The 5,445-nt window shown below is 40.3% G+C and overlaps 1 non-coding gene across 1 annotated transcript; it reads right to left on the bottom strand.

Annotated features, from left to right (window-relative positions):
• Positions 1–4,546: 4,546 nt before the first annotated feature.
• TRNAS-AGA (transfer RNA serine (anticodon AGA)) lies at positions 4,547–4,628 on the bottom strand. The gene has a single exon. It is a non-coding gene; the product is annotated as a tRNA-Ser (tRNA).
• Between the last annotated feature and the right edge of the window lie 817 nt (positions 4,629–5,445).

Here is a 5,445-nt window from a genome sequence, read left to right as displayed (position 1 = left end):
TAATAAAAATTAGGGTTGCACTCAATTTCAGCCACACTAGGATATTCAAGGCATCGGGTCAAATCAGGAACAACTCACAAAGATAAGACATGATAACATTAGGAATGATGGGCTATTGAACCAAATCAGGACATGCAGCTCTTCTTTAGTCACAACATTTTGTCAATCAATGCATTGGGTGGTGTCAACATGCATGCGTCAATGATAGAATGTAAAGATGTTGTCTCATAGTATATGGAATCATACTTGAGAAGACTAACAATTTTGCATTGTTTGGCCATGGTGACAACCTTGTTTCTAGCAATAGTAGCTTCAAAGAAAATAGTATACCATCCTTTGAGAAAGTGGATGATTGTCTTGCAAAGATGGTATTGCCTATTGATGACGAAGAGGTCCTTAAGAAGTGTTGCCTTTATAAATGAGGGAAGTATTCAATAAGCTTACAGCTGCTATTTTGGAACCTTTCGAGCTAGTTTGTCTTGTACAAGGATGTTTTTGTGAAATAGATGTTCTTACTCCTCCAAAGTGGGATGCCATTGAGGAGCCACTATGACCATATCAACGTTAGCCAATCTAAGGTTTATCATTAAAAATAATTTAGCAAAGGTGCCAAAGATGGAATCAAGTTGCAAAAGGCATTCTAGTAGTGACTTTCTTGCTTGGGTAGATAAGTCTTTGACCTTTAGAGATTGAATGGCATTGACATGGTTTCTACATCAACACAACTAGCAAGGAGGGTCACAGGAAGGGTTGATATTTAGACATTCAATATAGGGAAACTTAGTACAGGAGATCAAATATGATATCCTCTTGTGGGCATAAGTTGGTGACAACTGACAAGCTTGTGGCATTGTGGCCGCAAGAATTGCATACAATTTAGAATATTGAGAAGTTGTGCTAACTGGGAATCTATAGGTGAAGAAGAAGTGGTCAATCAAATAGAAGGCACAAGTGAAACGTTTTCCTCAGTGTGGAAGTGGTGCATGGAGGTTGTATGGAGGCCTGGTTAGTAGACATAGTGCAAATTCCTAGTTTGTTTGGTTTATGGGATGTTGTCGGAGTTGTTGATGTGGTTTGTGTATGGGTATGCATGTAGCCATGGATAAGCTTGGCAACCAAAGTTTGCAAAAGCCTTCATAATACCCTTGCACTTTGAGAAGGGCCTTTGGAACCCATGATGTTGTTATGTGGGGGGTTGTTGCATTGTCAATTAGTGTATTTTTGCTTATGTTTTCCTTGTGTGCAGTGTGAAAAGTTGTGAGGAGGTTTTTGGTTTCTACTTCCACTAAGTGGTGGAGTTGATAGGTGACTTCTTATGGCCTTGATTGTTAAGGAGAGATGGTTTGAGAGCATTGTGTTTCTATGTGTGTTTGGCTGAGATTGGGATATAGGGGTGATCTGAGTAGGATCAAATTTCACCTCTTTGAAACTAAAGCTTGTGATTAGTTGTGCATCAACTAATTGTGCATGGATGCATTTATCAATATAGTTAACATTGTAGTTAGTTAAGAACTTGAATGTTTGTCCCAAAAGAATCTCAGTGCCACTTCCCTTGGATTTTGGAAGAACATAAAAGAGGAGTGGAATGCTCTCAGTCCCAAAGATGACTATCGATTTACATTTTCCCAACAAAGAGTAAGGTTGTCCCCCTCAACTTTTCATCTGTGGGCTACAACTATGAGACTGGCTAAGTTTTTTCAATAGCAATAACGAAGTGTGTTATAATCTAACTCCTCATCAATAAGTTTATCAGCCACCATGACTGATTTAGCTATTGTAAGACATATGTGAAGGTAAGTTGCTAGAATAAGAGGCTCATCTTCAATTTTTAAACTGCTAATGGTAACATCTTGAACATTTATAACTGGGTCTATTGGTCAGAAGTGTGGTGTAGGAGTATGTTGCTACTATGACTCAAGTAAGAAAGGTGCATGTTCTGTGCATAGCACGGGACTATTGTCATTGGCAATGGGTGTTCATGGGAAAAGTGCCTAGGTGGATAATATTTCTATATTCTAATGTCATTAAAATGGTCGATAGGTTGGAAATGTGCACCTAATTTCAAGTGTAAGAGAACCTAAGTACATTCAAGTATACACACAAGTGCACACAAGTGCACATGGCCATGGATGTTCATGAGAAAAGTGCCTAGGTGGATAATATTTCTATATTCTAATGTCGTTAAAATGGTTAATAGGTTGGTGATGTGCGCCTAAGTTTAAGTGCAAGAGCACCTAAGTTTAAGTGCAAGAGCACCTAACTACATTCAGGTATACACAAGTGCACACAAGTGCACATGGGCATATGTGAGTGCACACATGTGCACAATGATTGGCTTAATATAGTCATACGTGTATTGTGTTAATCCATCTAGAGTTGTGGGTACAATTGCTCACAAGTGCATGTGGGTGTGCATGTACCTATGCCAATGTTAGTGTGTGCTAGTGCCAATGCAATTGCACCTAAGTGCATGCAGGTGTAGAGAAAGTGAGCTCAACGAGGCTAGATGAAGGCAAACAATGGACCTAGGGGTGTGGGCACAAGTGTACTCAAGAGTACTCAAATGCATGTACATGTGCTAGTGGCAATGCACACTAGTACACGTGCATACATAAGTGCACACCAGTGCACTGCAAGGTGGCACCCTTCTCTCTCCTCCTTCCCTTAGAACCTCGTATACAAACATAGTGGGCATTGGGTTGGTATTGAGATGAAAGAGACTCTTGCGAGTGCACGTAGATGTGGCACAGTGCCATGCACTTGTGGTCTAAATTGTTTTATCCTAACAGTGAGTGCACAAGGTGTGTATAAATAATGCAAGTGATATGCAAGGCTAGGTGTAGGGTAAGTGGACTAAATGGGATATGTACAAGTGTATGTGCACCAGGATAGTGTATTAGTGCACTAGGTTGTGTGTACAATGCATATAGATGGGGCTTAGTGCATAGCAATGCACTAGAGGCAAGAGTTAAAGCATGTGAGTAATAGATTGTGTGCAAGTGCACATGTGTTAGTGCAAAACACTAGGTTTAGTGCACTACGATGAAGCTGGTGCACTATAGTGTGCAAGGATGTCATTGATTGTGTCGAGGGATGGGTTTAGAGCAAGTGCAAGATTCTAGTGCATAGAAGTGCACATGGTAGTACTAGTGCAAGTGTGTGTACATGGGTGTCTGCTCAAGTGCACAATAGTGCACTTGAGTGAATGCAAGTGCGGGTGTAAACTAGATATGACAAGTGCAAGGCAAGGGATCATTGTCTTCCCTTGTGGGTGTTGGAATTGTGAAAGAAGAGGGAGGGGCACTTTGCGTGTGCACTAGGGTCGATTAGAATGTAGTGTCTCTACAATAAGTGCGTTGGAGTGCATTATAGCGAGTGTGCTTCTCGTAGTACACTAATGCAAGGTGTAGTAGCAATATGGTGAGTCCTAAGGTGCAAATGCACTTGTGCAATACAAGATGTCAGGCTAGGTACGCAAGGGTACAAAAAATTATACATAAATGATTTAGTGCAAGTGCCCATGCACTAGAGTGCACACAAGTACATGGGGTGCATATAGGGTACACACAAGTGCACTAGAATATAAGTTTTGCTTACTAATTTTCTAGTGGGTGATAGAATGGCACATGGCACTACGAGGTGCCTTGTTCCTTAATCATTTAGCCAATCGTCCCTACCTTACGAACAGGGTGGGTGCTCGATTAGAGAGAGGAAAGGAAGGAGGGACCGATCGTAAGCACAATCCATAGTGAGTGCCTAAAGTTGGGCATGTGCACAATGGTGTGTGGTAGTATGCAAGTTTCGAGTGATTACAATGCAATGCAAGTGCACATAATGCATTTATTAGTACAAGTATCACTATTAGTGTGCATGCTAGTGCAGTGGCACTATGTAGTGCTCACAAAGATAGAAGAAAAAATTCAAATTCAATCAATATCCACAATCTAGAACTTCACCATAGTTTTGACCTTAGTTAATGCAACACATGTATTGCACCACAACCTCTGTGTCAAATGAGTCTATCCCCCCACTATCTCACTCATGTGTAGAGCATCCTCTTGACAAATTGTTGCATGCATCAAAGCATAAATTTGAATGAAATCTTACCTCGACATGGAGGGCTATTGCTTCCTTTGGCTCTACTCTTGGTGACTCTTCCCTTCCTATGGTGGTCTCTTTTGGTGGCCAGTGCATCAAAGTGCTATGTCTTTTGCATCAAAAAAACACCCATCTAGGAAAGCATCCATACTTGCATTTCAATTTCATCTAGGAGTCCAATCCTTGCATGGCACTTGACACATTAGCCTCTCAATGATTGTGCACATTGATTTTGGAAAAAAAGAAATCCTAATTTTTAAGCACATTAGTCTCTTGCTTCTCTTGAATTTTTGAGTTTGAAAGTGTTTGAAACACCCATTAAAGTCCTCGAGAATCAAACAAGGGAAAAAGAGTAATAAAGATGCAATGATTGGAAGGCACTTCAAAAATGTACTATGCGTGTGTGTGTGGCACTTCAAAATTGTGAAGGTAGGTAGTGGCAAAGACACGTGGACGGCAGGATTCGAACCTGCGCGGGCAGAGCCCACATGATTTCTAGTCATGCCCGATAACCACTCCGGCACGTCCACTAATTGTTCAAAGTAGCGAATAGTTATTTATTAGCTTTATACAGGAAAACTTACCTCTCCTTTGTTAAGCATGACAACATTCTGCAGACGACACCAAAGTGATTTGTGACGGTCGCGCGCAAGAAAGACCATCATCATGATCCATTGAATTAATCCAGCTCACGCAACATGGCTCGTTGGTGCTTTAATCCAATAGCATTGTGCTTCAAATGTCCATAACACCATTTTAATGCCCTCTAACCGGCATTAGTGTGCAAAACCAAGATCCACATAGAGCTCCAAGGTCATCATATTCACAACCTTTGTCACACACATGTAAGTATTTTTCCCTTAAGCTTTTCCTCCTCTTAGATGGCATGTTATATTCCTAATATACATTAAGGTTTACTTCTGGATGTGGCAAGTGAAAGAAGCTTGTGAAAAGCATATCTCCTTAATTAAGGAAGCTTGGATAAACTTCCAATACAACCAAGAGGCTTATGTGAAGTTCTTTGTTGCCCCCTTGCCACTTTTCTACTTTCGTATCATGTATGTTCCCCTCTCCCTCTATTGTAACCTCCTCCTTATATCACAATAGTGATAAACTCTAAATCAACTCCCTCTATTCTTAAGTGGAAGATTAGTAGTGGCAACTTGCTATTGAAAATTTCTAAAGGTAGAGAATAAAATAACTTTGATATTATATTGTCCAAATGAGAAAAAAGATAAAGAAATATTATCATTAGCTACAAATGTAAAATGTTTAGATCATCATTGATGGTGCTACAGAACAGAGAATGGTGTTGAAAATGTCTAAGTGAGTGGGTTGTGGGAGAGA

The sequence above is a fragment of the Lygodium microphyllum genome, chromosome 10 (genome assembly GCF_053477565.2).
Source record: "Lygodium microphyllum isolate KBCC chromosome 10, Lygodium_microphyllum_v1.1.10, whole genome shotgun sequence".
Lineage (NCBI taxonomy): Eukaryota > Viridiplantae > Streptophyta > Polypodiopsida > Schizaeales > Lygodiaceae > Lygodium > Lygodium microphyllum.
The sequence above is the reverse complement of the archived record's forward strand: the minus strand, read 5'-3'. Positions and strand labels throughout refer to the sequence as shown.